The 18,964-nt window shown below is 49.5% G+C and overlaps 1 protein-coding gene across 19 annotated transcripts in view; it reads left to right on the forward strand.

Annotated features, from left to right (window-relative positions):
• LOC309881842 (uncharacterized protein) overlaps positions 1-18,964 on the forward strand; it is a 97,084-nt gene that overhangs the window by 9,564 nt on the left and 68,556 nt on the right. For 18 of the 19 annotated variants that reach the window (XM_082768294.1, XM_082768284.1, XM_082768293.1 and 15 more), the window contains 2 exons: positions 6,693-6,768; positions 7,175-7,382. The gene's annotated coding sequence lies outside the window, so the exon portion shown is untranslated. Of the gene's footprint in view, positions 1-6,687; positions 6,769-7,174; positions 7,383-10,817; positions 12,012-18,964 lie in introns of those variants that run through there. The other variant, XR_014318201.1, reaches the window with a different exon arrangement.

An 18,964-nucleotide genomic window follows, 5' to 3' on the forward strand; every position in this document is an offset into this window, starting at 1 on the left:
ACAGACTGATGAGGTTTTGCAAGTTCAGTCCAAACCTTGGTTTTGTTATTTGAGTGAGGTGCTGCTGAGACACTTGGACAAAATCCCTGAGCCTCTGATGGTGTCAGGCAGGCAGTAAATGCCCACTCACTGCAGGGAGAAAGCAGCACTCCTCGGAAGCGTGGTTTCCATTTAAACTTTCGGAGGGCTCCCAGCTCTGGCCTGGCAGTGTTTATCTGCGCCGAGTGTGAATGGGAATTGGAAAAGAGGAAAGAGAGAATGGCTGCTTTTTAAAAAGCTAATTTAAAAGCAGGCGCAGTCTTCTGTAAAGATGATTCTGATTGTCCAGAGCTCTTTTAAAGGGACAAGGTTAAATGCATTTGTATTGAGAATGTGGGATTAGGCACACACACAAAATGAACAACATCTTCTTTATTTATTTCATACTTAAATGGCCAAGAGTGTAAGTCAGTCAATTCCTGATGATTTAGGAATGCAAGGGGATTTTCTGTATTGTTTTTTTTTTTTTTTTTTTTTTTTTTTTTTATGTCATAAAGCTTTTTATCTCTGGCTTTGTATATTAGCTATTTCTACATTGCCACCAACCTCCTCTTCCGTCCACCATCCTTCTGTAGCCAAGGGGGCTGAAATTATGCGTTGTCTGTACGTGGCACAATGGCTTGGAAGCTACAGGTAAAATACTTGAGTCTGTTCCCATGTGCCTCAATTTAGCAGTATAAAGCTGCTTCGCGTGGGAAAGGCTGATATTCATACTGCTATTCTACACCCGAGCTGAAATGACCGAGGGTTTAAAACAACCCTGTGAAGCAGGGAATTGCAGTATTATTTACAAAGTGCTGATGCTTTGGCAAAAAAAACATGAGTAGACCCAGTTCAAACTGATTACAGTCTCTGTTCAGTGCTGTCTGGAGCAGGACTGCCTTTTCTTGTATATTTTTACTGTGTGATTTTAATCTTGGCTGTGTCTGTTCATTGCTATTGTAAAAGAGAAGGAATCGTAATAATTTGAAGAAAAAGCCTGGGGAAGTGGGAGTTTCTTTATTGACAGCTTTATAGCTGGAGAAACTGAGGCATGGAGAGGCCCTGGAGGTTCATGGGTGCAGAAAGCTGGCAAAAAGCAGTGTAGGAGCTGGGGAGGGCACCCAGAAGATCTTCAGCTGATAGAGTTTGCCCCACACATCAGCAGCACTTCTGGCCAGGGGGCTATGGGCTGGAAGGGGAAAGTGTGTGCCTCACGAGTTAAGGTTTGGTAGCTTGGTCTCTGGTGGCACAGGGCGAGGAGATGCCGCTGGTCGTTTTGCAGAAAATCTGTTTGGAAGCAGCTCAGCTTAATGCTTCCTCTGGATGAGCACAGCCAAAGGACTTCAAGGGCTCTTCACGTGGTCTCCAAGAAAGGGAACTCTGGTCTCGGGCTGCACACCAGTGTCCAGATATTTCCCGTCAGTGGACTCTTTTCCTTTTAAAAATACATATATATTAATTCCAGGTTGTCATGCACTGTCTGCCTTCTCTCAACAGTCTGGCTTCGCCCTCCCACCCTTGCTTTGGTAGTGTAGCTCTCCAGATCCTATCTTACCTTTCTGGAGCAAACATCCTCTCCTCCTTGTGCAGGCCGGGCCAGGAGCTGTGCTGCAGAAAAGCCGCGTGTGTCACTGCGCTCAGACGAGCTCTGAGTGATGCCAGCTGAGGATCCCACTGGTTGGATTCACTGCTGAGGAAAGACCGAGAGCTGAGTACCCAGCACAAGGAGGGTTCTGTCTTACGTGCCCAGTAGGCTCGATCAGCACACAGATTGTGCTCTGCTGTTTCTTAAAACCCAAACCACTAAAACAGATGATGTAAAGGAGCGGGGCAGGAACGCTGTGTTCGTGGCTTGTTGCTGTTTATATAGCACCAAAGTTGGGCAAGGCATTTTAAAAACAGGCCTGATGGTATAAAGTACTGGCCCTAATTAAGCCAGACAGAGTTTTGGTGCTGATTTTAGAGGAATCAGGATTGCCCTTTCACAAGAAGTTCCTGCTTTGAGTTTAAATATTACCTCAAACAGCTTCAGCAGGAAGGGGGTGGACCCTCTGGGCAGGATTTGGGGCTGGAGGAACCCCCAGATGGTCAGGATGGGCCCTAAGCACTGCAAAACTGTACTGCTTGGGGAGCTCTCTGTTTAGCAGAGCAATGTCCCAGCAGACCTATGACTCTTCAAACACTCTGGTTAAACACTTGTTATCCATACAGATGGAAATACCATAATAAAAATAGTTTTCTGCAACCAGGACCTACATTTTCTGTACACTCGTGCTCATTTCTTTGTTCCAGGTTTATTCTTGGCAGTGAATATTCCCCGATTCCTGTTCAGAGTAGAGCGGGCTATGCTTTCCCCAAATCCTCGGGTTGAATCACAAAAAATGTGTTATTTCCTTGCTGCGGTGTTGTCCAAGATTTAGAGGTCATGATCTAACACACCAGCCAAAACAATGACCTTGGCTTGAAAACGAGGAGGCTTTTTTGAAGGGTTGATTGAATTGTTGGAGTTTTTTGCCGGCTGTGTCTGAAACCTTTAGGATACTTTTACATTTTCAGGCTTTCCCTGGAGCTATTCACTTTTCCAGCTGAGGAACGTGGGACTATTTGTGCTCACACCTTTATGGCACCTGTTTCAGGCGCCTGAGTGGTGAAGATCCTCTTCCAAATTGCAGCATTTCTCTGGAAGGAGCTTTTGGAGCCCAGCCTCCTGAAGCTGGGCACCCAGGTCAGTTTGTGAGCACCCCTCACATCCCTCATCAGTTGTCTCTGGGAGCTAAATCTGAAGCTATATGGGGGGGGAGAGGAAGGGGACAAATTATATTTTAAGCTTCATGATAACAACATGAGCTGATAGCATGGGAAGCTTGTGCTGTCGGGCCAGCTGTTAAAACCCAGGTATGGGGAGAGGTCCTAACAGAGCTGTTCCTGGAACACTGGAAATGCTGCAGCAAAAAACTCTAGGACTGGAAATTTGATTTTTACACCAGCCCCTCTGGCTGCATTCTCGCCCTCGTCTAGTTCCTATGGCTGTCTGTGCCAATGCGTTTCTCTGGCATTTGCTGTTGGTTCCAAGTAGCTTTGATGTGGGTGAGCATCCCCCCTTACCCCAAAATGGAGAGAGAGCTGCTGATCCAGCTGAGGAGCCAAGTCCCGTACCTGCATTGTCCCCAGTCCTAGAGATGTAGTAGCCACAAAGTGAGCGAGGGTAGGAAACCGCCTTAAACAAATTTGAGAGAACCGCATTTTGCTCATAGTTGCTCCGTAGCCATAACAGGTGGTGAGAGCTGTTGCAGCACCTATTTCTCCCAAGCTGTTCAGCCTACTCGTGCACTCCGCGACCAAAACGAACACACCTGCTGGTCTCGGAGGCTGCAGATCCTGCTGCAGGTGGCTGTGCTCTGTGACAAGTCCTACGGGTCACACCAACCCAGGAGCAGGATCCAGACCAATATCCTCCCCAGATCCAAAGCAGTCTTAGAGCACTGGGGCACAATAACAGCATTGCCAGGGGGACCAGCAGGCTGGCAGAGGTATTTCTCTTTTTTACGACTGTATGTCTGAAGGCTCAGGTTTGTGCCTCACAGATGTGCTCAAGGTGGTCTCTTGTGTCTGCAGTTTTATCAGATGGGGTCCCCTCTCATGCTCAGCGATAGCTGCTGAGGAGGATTGGGAAGACCCTAATGACTAAGCTCTATGGTACCCACCCTGCTCCCTTCACTGTTTTGACATCCATCTAAAGTTTCTTTTTATATTTCCTTTCCAGAACCGAAAGGGCATCTTATGGAGCACTGTGACCTGCCCCGGAGGGCTCTCCATAGCCTGTGGTTTTGTGCTATACTATCTCATCCGAGACCCCTGCATTAGGGATTTCCCATCTAGCCTGTCTCCCACCGAGTGCTTTGGAGCGGGTATGTTTCTGTAGCTCTGAAACTGGGGAGCAGTTTCAGAGCACGTGTGGGAAGGTGTCCTGTGCAAAGATCGCCCTTATGCACCATTCCTCAGCCCCAGCTGGCCATTTATGGTGCTTAGTATTTGCCAAACATAAACTGAAATAGGCCTTGAACAATTACGTTGGCATTAGTGTGTTTTTTCCCGGCCAAGCAGCAAAGGCACCACGGCTCCTGTTGCGGAGCATGCCAGCGCTTGGAATGCACTCCTGCCAGTATCCCAAATAAATCACTCCTCAGTCCTTCTGGAGGCTGCAACCCTGAAATCCCATCTAGTCCTTTGGTTGTCCAGGTAGTTCGTTGCTTGCTCTGAGGCACAGCTGACAGTCTGAGGCAGGACGTGTCCCAGAGCCTTTCTGCTCCAAGGACTTTGTTGCCAATGACACGTCAGGGGTCTGTTCTTCCTCGGAGCCTTGCCTAGCAGACAGAGCACGTTGCACAGGTTTGTGACTCCTAATCTTAGCCCTCTAATCTTTTGGGTCTGAAGAGCCCATGTTCCTACAAGGAGTAGCGATGCAGAAGGTAAAGCTGCGAAGCAGATGGGGCTTTGGGGAGCCTCTCCTCTACCTCCAGAACTGCCATACTGCAATAGGAGAACTTGACCAAATTTCCTTGGCTGTTTGGGTCTGAGAGCTGGGAGTTACCCAACTAATTTAATTTGGCTGAGGAGCTTCCTTACACCATTTATCCGTTGTTTATTTTGACTTCCTTGCACCACCAAGGCGCTCCTTACCATAGAGAATGTGGAAAACTACGTTTTGATGAATTTGGAGTGGCTGCATGGGGCTTAGAGCACGTTTGGCAGAACCAGTTTCCAAATTGCCAAAACTGAGTGGAAGGGGACAGGTTTTCCCTGTGACTGCTAGGAAAGGGTGGTGTAAGGTGCAGCTGGGACTCGCTGTCCCTGCAAGGAGTGGAGAGCACTGCCTGAGCTGGGTGGCACTGCCTTGGTTTCATGGTCTGGGACAGGCTCCTGCCACTACCCTCGTGGCAAAAGCACGTCATTGCTGTCCCCTGTGATTTCCAGCACGTGGGAAAGCTTCTAAAGAAGGCCTGAAGACTATGCAGAGGCTCTAAGAGAAGACTTTCTCCCTCTCCATGGGCTTTCACTTCTCTGCAGGGAGAGAGCAGAGCAGCGGGCACGAACTGCAGGGGCTCAGGGCTCTGGGAAGCCCCTGAGAAAGGAGGCTTTGGTCGTGGCACCCCTGGGTGAGGGATACATCGTTCAGGGCTCACAGGCTCCTCATTGTCCCAGGAGGATAAAGCAGGGTGGCAGCAGGGGCTGCGGGTGGCTCCAGCCTGTCCCAGCAGGAGCTCAGCCAGCCCCGCAGCCCGGGCCTCCCGGCCACGCGTCCCTCCTCGCTTTGAAGCCCGGGTGCTGCACGAGGGATGCTCGCTGTGCCTCCTGCCTGCTGATGATCCCTAAATTAAGAAATGCAAATCTATTCAGGGCCGATTCCTTTTCCAAAGGCAACTTGCCTCAGTTGCTAATTCCCCGCGTGGCTTCTATACAGACCCCTCGCAAGCACCTGCAGCTTTTTTTATTTTTTCTCTCCCTTTTCCCCCTTTTTTTCCAGGGAGGGGGGTGGTGATGGGGGAGTTATTGAAAATCTTTGTTTTCTCTGGTGCGATGAAACTTGCTTTGCTCTTTTGCCTCCTTTTCTTTCCCCTTTCAACAGAATAAATACAGCTGATCCAGCCCCAGCCCCTCCGCACGTGCCAGAAGAATAAATCGCCCGGCTCGCCCCCAGCACCCCCCGTTAATTCTTTCCCCTGCTGCTGTGTTTGCTTATTCTCACTGCAGCTGTAGTGCTGGTCGCAGGCGTGAGCTGACCTATTGCTGGCTTGTTTGGCACCGGCTCTGCAGAGCCACCCCCCGAAAAAGACTTTGAAATCAACTGTTGGAGCCTTCCCTAGGCTTCTGCCCCCCTAATTTTCTGATTCTCATAGCACTTGCCTTTGTTGCCGTGCAAACACACACACGCACACGCGTGCGGAGCAAAGCGGAGGGGAGCAGAGCCCCAGAAATATTGCGCTGCCCAAAGTCCACGGGTTAAAACAAACATCAACACTGCGTCAAATAGTTTGCCCGTAAGAGCCTTTTGTTATGAAGATAAGCTTGTTATCTCTTTCATTCAGATTTTAATCTGACAGGTCATTTGCATACTGCCAGCCGACTTCAGGGTGTGCATTAGATCCACTTTGCATTTAAATCCTCTGTCACTCAGGCAAATAAAAAAGGGGGGGGGGAAGCTGGGGGAGCACCGAAGGACCTCTTTCAGATCCTCCCAGTTATCACTATTACTTTTTTTTGTTGATTGTCGGTGGAATTGGTGGCAGAAAAGTTACATCCTGGCTCTTGGGGCTCTGTTTGGGTTTGGGGCATCGGATACCCCCAGGCTGTGAGCTGCATGTGTGGGGTCAACCCTTTGCGAAAGGGCATACTCAAATGCATTTTCAGGTCCTAATAGTGCAAAGTCTTTGCCCACAGAGGTCAGTTTGGGGAGCTTAAAACCTAGGGCTGCTCAGTGCTCAGTCCTGCCCTCAGTCAAGCCAATCCTCCAGGCTCGCATGAGATGGGATCAAGGCCTGATAAGAACAGGACAAGGAACAGTGAGTGCCATGGCCACACTGCAGCCACCAAGGCACCTGCTTACCAACCACGTAAACATTTCCTTAGTTATTCCACTTGTTAATGTCTCTCTCTTTATTCTCCATCTGAAGCCTGGTCCTGCACCCTCACTCCTCAAGCAATGCTGTGTGTGCTGGAGGAATCCCTGGGACAAGGCTGCTCGTACAGGTAATGGGGAGGGGTTGTGTGGCCGAAGGGTATGGCCCGTGGGATGCAAGTCACCCCTGGTGCAAATGGAGGTTGATCGGGTTGTGTGTCTCTGTGGGCATGGAGAGGTGCAATGGTTTTCTGGCATCTCTGAGGTACTGTGGGCATTTAAAACAAAAACAATAAACAAAAACCGTTGGTGAAGGTGTTATCAAAATGCCTGGATCTGTGGTTCTTGCCCCAGTCCCGCAGCCTTACATCTGCCCTTTCCCATAGGGCAGGTGCCAGGATGGTCCCAGCCCAGGACCCACTGGTAGCGTGCTCTGGGGTCCTGGCTCCCTGCAGGGACATTGCATTGCTCTGTGAGGGAGCACAGACAAGGATTTCGGTGTCATGATTTGTTCCCTCATGCATGTCCTGTGCTCAGGTGTATTGCCCAGGCTCCCTTTTGCCCGGTAGGAGCAGCACCAAGCCCAGAAAAGCAGCTCTGTCTGTCCCACTGGCCACGAGCGCCCGATCCTGCTTGCTCCTGCCTGCACCTCCCTGAGATGCTGGAACAATGACCCAGGACAAGACCAAACCTGGCGTGGATCTCCTCCTATGGCTCTGTTGAAGACCACAGGAATTACCCCAGGGTAAGTGAAAGGCCAAACTGCGAGTCTCCTCCTCCAAATACAATGGAGAGCCCGTGAGATAAGGCCACAGTCCCCCTACAGAGAACAGGTCAGCATCCCCGGGATCGTGTCCCAAGCCACAGCACACAGAGCCCCAGGAGAATGTTTCCTTCAGCCCCAACGGGGTTAAAGATTGGATCTGGGGCAATTAGTGTATCCAAAAGCAGGGCAGTGAATAGCTGCAGGGCATTTATTCAGCTCTAATGTGACAAGTTTAATTCTTCTGTTCAGAGCCAGTTATTTTCTTACATATATTAATTATTTGAAATAATTCTCTGAATAACATCTAGAAATAATTCAGGCAATATATCTTGATAATGAACCCGTTGCTACTGAATGGTTGAAATTTCAGCTGTGCTGGTGACTTTGGCTTGGGTGAATGTTCACACGGCATTGTTTCTTCTCTTAAATAGTAGTACGTGACTTTCAGATCCAGATTCTGGTCTGAATTGCTGTGTTTATGAGGTCTCTATTATTTGCCATTTCTGTAAATGTTCCTGACAGTAAATGCCTTTGTTAGAATATTATTGGTAAAGTAAACATAAAAAGCGTGTGAATGAAGCCAGAGCAAATCTAAGCTATTTGTTTGAATGGGCAGTTAGGGGAAACAGCTTCCACGCCAGGTAGCCACCTCCGAGCCTTCAGTGGAGCTGCTGGGAACAGGGTCTCTCTTCCCAGCTGACATCAGATTTTCCAATTTCTTGTCAAGCTTTCTTAGGGTGTTTTAAAACATCTATTTTTGTTGCTTGCAGCCCACAGTAGCAAGTCTTAATAGGCAATATGCCACATAAAGTCACACACAGCACTGTAAGAGCAGCGGTGCTCATGCTGCAGGCTGCCTTTGCTCTATGGTGTTTGTGGTGGGGCAGGTGCATCCTGAGCACCGTATGGAATGGGCAGGGTGTGCTGCTTCTGCTGGAGGCATTGTCTTTGGAGATGACAAGGACAGAGCAATTGAGATGCCCGATACGTTTGGGGGCTCCCAGGTGAGTGAGCAATGCTTTCAGTTATTTATCACCCAGCGGTGCCGCCAGGATTATGGTGACTGCTGTGTCCTGGAGGAGCTGGCTGATCAGTAGAGCTCTCCTGGAGCCTGAGCGCAGCAGTGAGCACTGGCCGGGTGCTGCAGGCACAGCCGTGCTGCCAGAATGGGGCCAGCCGCCGCTCCTGCCCCTGCCAGCCAGGGCCACGTCCTCCCAAATGCAGGAGTACTGGAGTTCTGGAGGGCTTTCCTATCCAAATTCCAGGCCGCTTGGCCAAGGCTGAAGTGGAAGGGAATGGCAGAGATGCCTGTATGCAAATAGGGAAGAGCTGCTTTTGCAGTCCAGTTTCTCACTCGTGCCCTAAAACTGACGACACTTAAGACCCCTGGACTAAGGGCAATGAATGCAAAATGAGAGCTCTGCAAAATCCCCTGGTTCCGGGCCAGCTCTCTTGCTTCGCTTTGCTGCTCCTTGGCATCAGCCTTTCAGCCAAGTGAGCAAGTCAATGGCTAGCTTCGTTGCCAAAAAAATCTTCCTCACTGTTTCCCGTATAGCTAATGAGAATGCAAATAGGCTGGTTTTCCAGGCTTGCTTGCAGCCTCCATTGCCTCCTTTCTCTGCATGGTACCTAGGTGCTTTCCTTCTGCCATGAGATCTGAGCATGTTGTGCTGGCTTTTGGGTTGTCCTCAGAGCAGAGGAGACACAGGGTGTTTGGGTGGCAGAGCTGGGGAGGTGTAGCAAAGGAGGAACCAGAAACTCTCAAACACCTGCTCCACGTGGTCCTTCTGCATGCCCTCCCTTAAAGACAGACCAGGTTAGAATTAGAAAACCAGGACAGAAGCAGCTCTGTCTTTGAGTTAGACACCATCAGAGCAGAAGTCATGTATTTTTTGTGCTGCATGCAGCAACCAGCCCATGGCTGGGCAGTGTAGGGTGCTTTAGCTGGCTGTTCTCTTCCAGACTTGCATCAGTAGTGTTGCTTTTCTATACCTTAAAAAAAAAAAAAAAAAAAAAAGATTTTCCATCAGGCTCGCCATGCGTTATCATTTACAGCTTTGAACCCTGTAGAAACAGAGTGGGGATTCTGTCTGCACCTTTTTCTGTGTTTCCATACCGAAAAGCAGAGCCTCTCCTGCCCAAACCCTCCTGCCGCAGCTCTGCCTGGGCTTTCCCTGGGGATGGTGTCACACACCATTACAAAACCAGCCCTGGGTGCTTTCCAGCTAGCCGAGCCTGGCCGGAGTCCAGTCAGTGTCCCCAGCCCTGGCTCCCAGGGACAAGTTCCTCGCCTGGCTCCCTTTCTGGGGATGTTGGACCAGAGATGAGAGCTCGGTAGCTTATGGGCATTGTCGCATCGTCTGTCCTGATGGGCACTCTGGACTCTTCAGGGACCATGGGACAATTCAATAAAGGGATGCAGCGCTGGAATTTTTTCCACACAGACACACACTCTTCATCCCTAGACAATGCACGAGCACTGCAGAGCGAGGCAAAGCCTCCTGAGCATTGCCCTTTTCTCTGCTCCCCCATCTGGAGAATGTCTCCGGATTCGCCTCGAGTCCTTCGGGGAGCCCAGGTTCCTCTGGCTGCGCCTTCCCACCCCAGCCACCAAAGGGCTTCCTCTGCCTGGAGAACACAGTCTTTTTTAAAAGCAGTCTGACATCTTTCCTTTGTTCCTGGCTTTCCACTAGGATTTTCCATGATGCAATCCCGTATGGGGTTACTGGCACAGAGCTGTTAAAAGTCAGTAGCTGCGCCTGGAGCAAACCCATTGTTCTGCCAGCACAGAGCCCTTCAATGCCGCTGACTCCTGCGTGGCCTCGCTCCTGCTCCCCGGCACTGCCGCGCTCGCTGCCAGAGGGACGTCCTAATCCACACCGAGGGCTGCAGCCGCCAGCACCAGGCACAGCGCGAGGAGCCGGTCGTAATTAGATGCAGGCACAGCCACCAAAGTGTCACACCTACCGGTGGCACCGGGCTCACCACAGCTGAGGACTGAGCTGGGGCTCACCCGATGTGCCTTGCTTCCTTTGCGGGCCGCTGCTCCAGCAGAGAAGGGCTCCTTTGGGAAGGGAAGCGAGAGGCTGTAGCTTTTATCCTTTTGGAGGAGCAATTTGCAAGGAAAACAATGCAGGATTCTCTGGAATAAGGAGTATTAGCTGCATCATCTTTTAAAAATAATTTAGTCAAGCGAATGTTGGCCGGGGATTAGCACCCTCGCAGGCACTTGGTTTGTAGCAAGGGGATGCTTGCTGAGATTTATTGATGTTGGAGATTGTTTCAAATGCATAGGTGACATCTAATGCCAGAGCAGCTCTCGGGCTCGCTAATGAGATAAGTCAAAGGCTCTGCAAAGTTTTCAGCAGTGTAGCCATTAACCCCGAGATTATGATATCCTTTGTGTTTTTCCAGCATGTCCTGCCAAGTCTTCGCCTTAAGCAGAGGAAGGATGAAAAATGCAGGGCCAGAGATTCTCTTACAGCTGAAAACCACTGTCTGCTGCGCTGCTCCCTGGGACAGAGAAGAGCCTGTGTATAGTAAGCAGGGAAACATCTCTACTGCCCAGCACAACCCTTTTCTTCAGAGTGGGATGAGTGGAGAGTGGAGGAGGGGAAATGCGGTCCCTGTCTGGGGAGATGCAGTCTTGTCTCCCACCCTCCTCTGCTTTTCATTCCTGGATGTAAAGGACTGGGAAATTTAAACTTCGAAAGGGCTTTTTAGGTAGTCACATTGGATGCCTCTTTCTTCCAAGCAGGTCGTATATGGGAATTATTTTTGTGGTAGTAGTGAGGTTATCATCTCTATTCTAGGCAGCTGCTCTTAACTGAGGATTGCACAACAAAAAGAGACAGCTCCAGTAGTATTTCTCCAGGACTGGAGATCACAAAAAATCCCCTAGCTAAAACACTTGTAGCAAATAAACAAATGCAGTATAAGTGATGCTGAAATGCTTAGTGACCTCATCTCTGAACTGTTGCATGGAAAGAACCTCACAGTGTATTTTCTGTCCTTCTCCTATACAACATGAAACATATTTTTTCTAGAAATTTCCTTTAGCTTTAATTAAATCATTAGAAATAAAACAAATAGTATCTCCCTCAAAAGATTGTCTTGAGTTGAACAAAACCTCTTGTTCTGCTCCAGATTTTTAAGAAATACTGACTACATCAAAATGTTTTGGATATTTGAAGAAAAATTCCTGTTTCCTTTTATTATCTGTGGTTCCTTAATGAAGAAATTACTTCCACTTGAGAGACTTGGACTATGATTTGTAGATTTAAAAAAAACCAAAAAACTCATGGTGCTAGAGGTTCCAGTATCAGGGCAGGTGCTGTAGGGCTGCCCTCTAAACTTCACTTGGAGAGCTGAAAAAAACAAGGCATTGACTCATGGGGGAGTGAGTGAAATTACTTCCAACTTTCAAGGAACGGAACCAAATATCTGTGATAGCAAGATAATATCCACTGTTATTGCTAGAAGCATGCTTCAGTCTCATCTGCATACGGAATAAACAGCTTTGGCCTTCTTGCAATGATCTAAGCACTTTGTATCACCCATTTGCTCACGAAAAAAAGACTGTCCTGATCATTTCCTTTTTTTTTTTTTTTTTTTTTTTCCTCAGAAGGTGGCTGCAGCATGGACCTCAGGGCTATTGCAAAGACAGGTGATGGCTGATTCCCCTGTCAGCCAGAGCTGCTCTTCACATCCCTCCTTTAGTGCCTGAGACAGGAGCAGCTAATCTGCCTCTCCAGCCCTTTGGAAGAGGCAAAACCTTCAGCAGGACTATGGCTGTTTCAGTGGTCCCCATTCTGTGCCACCTTGTGCCCGTCCCCATCTCCAGCTTTGGGTTTTGGGGGGATACCTGTTCCCACAGTGCTCCCAATCATGCTCTGTGACCAAAGACGAGTCAGAGAGATGCTGCTTGTGGTATGCTTCGTGGTACAAGTTAGTCCTTGTTCATGGGAGTCCATGAGCAATTAAAGGAGGAAAATTGTAATTAATGCCAATCAGCATGAGTTCCTGGAAAACAGAACGTGATGTCTCACTTTGGTTTAGTTGATAAAAGTGATAGTAGCATACAAGGGTTCTGTGAGACATTTGACTGGGTACCACATGACATTTTGATTAAGGATCTAGAGCAGTATAAAATCAAGAGGGTGTGCATTAAATGGATTAAAACCTGGCTCCCTGACAGGTCTCCAAATGTAACTGTAAATCATCTGCCAGCTGTGTTTGTAGCAAGGTCCCTCCAGTATTCGTGCATTTAATATCTTTATCAATGACATGGAAGAAAATGTAAAATCACCACTGATGTGGTCTACTGATGGTGTAACAAGCCAGGAAGCAGTAAATAAAGAGGAGGAAAGGTCACTGATATAGAGGAATACGGAGAGCTTGGGGAGCCAGGCTTAAGCAAACAACAAACATGGTGATGCAGGTATATGCAAGAACAAAGGATAAAAGCTGTGCTTCTGGGACAGGGGGTTCCGGGATTGCAGGATGCTGAAGAAACTTTTGGGGACATGGGCCAAAGTCACCTGGTGAAGGGATGCTCCTGATGCTGGGCTGTGTCTGAGCGGGTTATGTGGTACATCTGCTCCTGGTGCCAGTGCTGCTGCGGTGAGTTAAAATGTCAATGCCTTGGAGAGGGTTCAGGGAAGGGCTAGGGAGGTGTCTTGGAAGGGTGGCAAAGCCCTGTGTGACACTATTTGTTGATCCACCAGGGCAATGAGTGGAGATGGTTCCAGTTTGTAGATGTGGAGAGCGAAGCAGGTGAGAGGATTTTGTCTAGATCAGTGCACAGCAACTGGAAATTGAGTGTGGAGGCATTCAGATGGGGGGGAGTAAGGCTTCAGCTTAAGGCTTCAGGGAACATCATCAGGACTTAAGTTACGTCATCAGGAGCTTTGTCCAGGCTTGGTAACTTCTGGCACACCTCCTTATGGAGCACCACCATCTCAGCAGGGTTGAACCTGTATCGCTACAGTGGCATAGCTGGATTGGTGATGGACGTCTGCACATAAGTAAAAGCTGAGGTCCTGCTCACGTTGAGGTCAGTATCAAAAATGCCAGCACTTTTGGGGAGGTGCGATTTCCCCTGGAGTTCTTAGGTACCTTTTGTCCTGGTCTGCACACAATGGTGAAATAAGCCAAAAGTGATTTTTAGACCAGTGTAATATACCTTCCTGGATGCACAGTTCAAAATTAATTTAAAGGTGCTGTAGGGTATGTTGGGTGTGACTCCAAGGCTCTAGATAGGCATTCACCCTGCAGCAGCTGTGCTGGCTGAAGCATTCCCTTACCCACAGACTTCCCAGCCATGTGGTTCTTGTCCATCTCAACTTGGAAGGGCTTATAGCCACCAGGGTTTGTGGGGTGGCAGCCTTCCCAGCAAGCTGGCAATGCGCACCTCATGGTCACAGCATCACCCAGCACAGCAAGATCTGGAGGAGACGGATGTCCACAACAACCTGTATTCCCAGGGTGTACTTAAGATTGGACTAGGCATGTTTGCATTGGTGTTTCTGTGTGTTAAATTGTTTGTTAAACAAGATTTAAAGCAGTTCAAGATTTGTTGAAAAGAACAGGCTGTTGCCAGGGATGCCCCTACTGCATCTTGACAGTAACTTAGGCTGATGAGTTTCATTTTGCAGGATCAGGCATGGGGAATGCATTGACAAATGGTAGCTCAGTTATTGCTGACCGTTTATATCCTGTAGAGAAATAGAGATTCATTTTGATGTTCTTATACCAATATAATGTGGTTTCAGGGAATCTACAACTGACAAAATTTCCACAGTATAGAGTTAGAAGGCATTGAAAGCTGTATCCCAGAGGGACGTGTTTGAGCTTACATTTGCTTATAAGGCTGTTGGGGGATATTTCATGTTTTGTTTCATTCATCCAGCTGGGCACTGCATCCAAAAGGGGCAGCATCACTCTTCCTTCCCCACCCCATCTCGTCTCTGGTGTTGGATGGAGTGTCCATGCGACCAGCTGGTAGCTGGATGTGCAGGGGCTCGGGCAGGCTCTGTTTTGGTGAGCTGGTTTCTGCTTGGATCCTGACCTGATGTGACTTGCAGAGAGGCGTACCAGTAACCACAGTCGGTGAGCATGAGCAGGATTTCTGTGGCAGCCATAAGAAGAGAGGAAGCCTTTCATAACATTGGGCTCTCGGTTGCTTTTCTTGCCTGGGTTCCTTGAGGAGGGAGCTGTGTGATGTTAAATCCCCCTACACACCAACAAAGCAGGGTAACAGCATGCTCGCGAAACCCCAATGAGCTAAATTATGCAGGAAAGCAGCATGCGAATGTAGCGGCCAGGTTACATATGAGCAGAGTTAGGCTAAGCACAGAAGGCAAGTCTAGGCTGAAATAACATCTCTCAGTGCTGTGCAGGGCGGAAAGTCACTGTTTCAGGCACGCTGCAGTTCAGCTATCAGCCTGGCCCATGGTGACACTGGAAGAGCCGTCATTTGCCTCTTCAATAATCTGTCACCCATCGCTGCTGCCTGGAGCGGGGGAAGTTTAATTTCCTGCGAGTCACGGCGTCATTTGCAAGGTTTATTCCTACCTCTTTCCAAGCCTCTGTTGACAAAATAGTTGAGAACAAGTCTGTTGCGGCGTTCCTGCCTGCTTAGCTGCTGTTGGGAGTTGTCCTCTGACCAGCAGTGTCTCCATCAGCTTCAGGCTCACCTGTTGGGCTCCTGCAGCATCCCAGGTCAGTGGATTGGAGATGCTGGGAGAAGATTTGCTTGAGTTAAACACCAGCGTCTGATGTGAGGGGATTCCTGCCAGTCATTGTTCTGCTGCCTATGTGGAAACAGGCTGAACTCTGTGGTTTTGCTATGTAACATTCTTATGTAGCTGGCCGAGTCGCCAACATGATAAATGCAATTATTTTTTCCAATTGTTATTTTTGCCTTAAGCATGCAATTGACACTGAAGTCTGCTGGGCAGGATGGGAATGCAGCAGCCGCTCACATCCCCGCGGCGGCGCGATGATGTGAAGGCATGAATCGTGGTGGTGGGAAGCAAAGGCTGCCCCGCGGCCTCAGCTGGGGGCAGGCACCAGCCCATGCCCCTGTCGGTCCCACCCATGGGTGCTGGTGCTTGGGGACAACCTGCTTTCTTGGTGCAATGATTAGGGAAAGGCCCAAGGTTTCTGGGGCAGCTGCAGCCCCTTTATTTCTCTCATGAAGGGGCAGCTGTCCCTGCGTGACTTGGGCCATCCGCACCGTGGCCTACCCAGCCATATAAGGGGCCAGGCCGGCCGAGCTCCCACCATGGTGGTTAAAGTTTGTTTTAGCCGCCTTATCTAATCTCCCTCCCAACTTTTGCTGGGGGAAAGCGTTTATTGCTTGTATCGTGTTACTCCACGAGCACTCGCTGGCCGCGGCTGTTTGCGTGTGTGCATGTAGATGTGAAGGCAGATAACTCCAGGCCTCGCAGTTTTATGGGTCAGTCAATCCCGACTGCTTCCACCGGCAGATGTGGGGATGTGCCGCCTTCGTTACCTGTGGGCCGTGCGCTATCAGGGCGTAAATCAGCAAAACAGGGCTCTGTTTATACACATAAATTGCCCCAATCTGACAGCTTAATACCCTTTTGACTTTTTACCCTCTGCGGGGGAGAGCCTGCCATGTCTTACGGCCCCGGCGGTGACGGCAGCGTGGGGAGGCAGCCCTGTTATAAAAGCAGGGAGAGTGTTTGGCTCCTGCACCTCCAGGCTTGGCCACCCCGGAGGGGATGGACCCTTGCAGCAGACCAGTCCGGCAGGAAATTATCTGCCCTCCCTTTGCTAAATTACCCGCTGGGCAGCCAGTCACAGGGGCCTGAAAATGCCAGCTCCATCTGTTCCCTTCGGGACATGATTCTCAGGCACGCAAGACCCTGCACCCATGGCTTGGTCGCTGAGGGGCGAAGCCACCCATCCGTCCCCCCTGCAGTGCCTTGCGCAAGGCTGTGTTTCTTTGCCTCCATGGGTACGCGGTCCTGCCCTGCCGAAGGTCAGCCGGGGGAGTTTTCCCTGAGAAATGGCATGGGAAAGCCTGCCGGGCTGCCTTCGAGGTGTTGTGTTGCTCCAGGAGACTCTGTTTTATGATGTATTTTAGTGGGTGTTTCTGATGAGATAGCAAGGGGTTGATGAGAAGGGATGGGGAAGTGCCGGGACATTACAGTGAAGTGGGTGATTCTGATGTTTGGAGGAGATTCCCAAATTTAAAAGAAGTGGAATGAGGAGCAAGACTTTTGAAACTGAGACACTGCCCTTTGAAATGTCCTTTTATCTGCTCACTCCTCTGTTTACTTCCTTGGCTTGGACAGCAGGCACTCATTGCCACAGCCAAACCCTTGATAGCTCCCTTGGCTTCTTTTTCCCTTTCACTTAGTGCATCCTAAATCTGCCTGCACTAAACCCAACCTTAAAAAAAAAAATAAATAAATAAAAAAGACTCTTAATCAGAATTTTCCCTTGTGCTGGCACTGAGCAGCCTGAGGTGGGGGCTGTTAATTCACCCCTTGTGCTCCCCGGCACCTCCTGTCCGCTTGCACCCCAGCTCAGTAGGAGCAGGGCAGCCCCTGCCCCAGCCAGGAGCATCCCCAGGCAGCTGCAGAAGAAAGAGGTGCTGGCAGCTGGCCATTCCCAAAGAGATGTTAAAGTACAAATGAGGGCTGAAAACTGATGCTATAGGAGATTGACTTCATGGGAGCATCCATCCCACCAGCTGATCCTGGGTCAGGAGTGGTCAGTTTACAAGTTGCTGACTCCCACAGTAGCTGGGCTCCTCCATGCCCAAGCAGGGCACCAGCCAGGGTGCTGCGAGAAGCAGGGGTTGCCCCTTGGTGCACGGGGGGTGACTTTGGTGCAGGACAGGTCAAGGACCAGCTTGGGTATCCTGAGAGCTGGTGCTGGTGCCAGTGCAGCCCTATGGCTGCAAATGCTTCATTTCACCCTGCTGGCACTGCTCCCCTTGCTATTTATTGGCGTTTCTCAGGAGCAGGGGATATCAATTGCCACACGTGCTAAATTCTCAGTGCAAAGCAGCTCGGCTGCTGCTGCTCCTATAGCGTACTGAGCTGGGGTAATTCAGGGAAGCTCAGCCTCCTGTGGAGAGACATATAAGATGGCTCAAGGTTGGATGCTCTGGTGTTTAATATCAAACAAGCGCATGCCGCAGCCTTTCTCTCAGCATGGGCTCGCCTTTCCCTTGTCTGCCCAGCCCCGGGAAGGCTCGTAAGCAGTGAGTTTCTTTGAGGACTCTGCCCTTCTGGCAAACTTGGTTGAAATTGGCCAGCGAGTTCAGAAATTTTATTAGGGACAGAAAGACAGACACACCCACGGCGCGATCACAAAAGAGTTGTTTCTCTAGGAAACCAGGCTGGAAAAAAAAAAAGTGGTTGTTTAAATAAGCAAATACGTTTCTTGGAGACAGCAGGACAGGGAGGTGGTAGGGGAAACGCAGTGTGTTTCTGCACCTATCAGCCTAATCTCTTAAGCATTAGCGTTTCTCGTTTTAAATCTCTTTATCCCTGTTTATGCCCGTTTTGTGGTTGGGTTCTCAGGACTTGCTCTGCCCTGTGCTGCAGCCTCGCCTCGCAAGCTCCCATTTTGCTGCAGGGCTCCATGGGGCACGTTCCGAGAGCAGAACAATCTTGTCCCTGCAAACAATGAACGTGGCGAGGGAGCGGCTGGGCCCCGTGAAGGCGAGGCATGGACGTGAGCAACACTCAGTGGTAGCTCAAACTCTCCTATAAAGCTCCCATTTGGGGATTTGCAAACCACCCGTATCAGCACCAAAGCATCAGAGCTTCTAACCCCAGGGCAGTGAAAGCCCTTTTGGTCTGAGCTGTCAGCCAAAAATTCAAGAGCCTGCAAGTCATTCTAGTTTTGCTGAGAACTGGTGCAGCGGTCAGGTGTTCTTTGAGGTGCTCCTGTTTATTTACAAAGAGCCTGAAAAGTCCCGTTCCCCTGAAGGTGGCAGAGGCAGAGCTTGGTGCCTTGTCCTTCCTGCCCAAGCTGACCCCGGGCACGGTGCTGTCTCAGCACCCACCCGTCCTCTCACCTTCCACCCCTGGGTGCCTGTGGGACTCTCCCTGTCTCCATTTCACTTTCCTCCTGGCCAGCTCAAGGCAGGAAATCTGGCTGATTTAAAAAAAAATACATATTAAAAAAAAAAAAAAAAAGCTGAAAAATGTGTTTCTTTAAAAAGAAGGGGGAAAAAATTAAAGATCATTTTAATTAGGTTTGAAAAATCTACGGCCAAGCTGACAGGCCAGCTGACAGGGCTCCCTTTCACCGGATCACCCGGCTCGGGGCTTTTCATCTCTTGTGCAGAATATTTTGACATTCCTGCTTTCTTGGCTCCGTGTGTAGAGCCCAGTGGAACCTGCAGCCTAATTAAATGTAACAATTCCTGAAAACGAGGGTTGTTGTTTTTTTTTTTTTCCTCGGGATAATAATAGAGGTTTTATTTAAAAAAGAGCTAATCTATTTACTCTAGGCTGCCTGCTTCCTGACCTGGCCTCAGCACCTGAGGGGACGGGAACAGAGAGGATTAG

This window comes from Aythya marila, assembly GCF_965140915.1.
Source record: "Aythya marila genome assembly, chromosome: 10".
In the NCBI taxonomy this organism is placed as follows: domain Eukaryota; kingdom Metazoa; phylum Chordata; class Aves; order Anseriformes; family Anatidae; genus Aythya; species Aythya marila.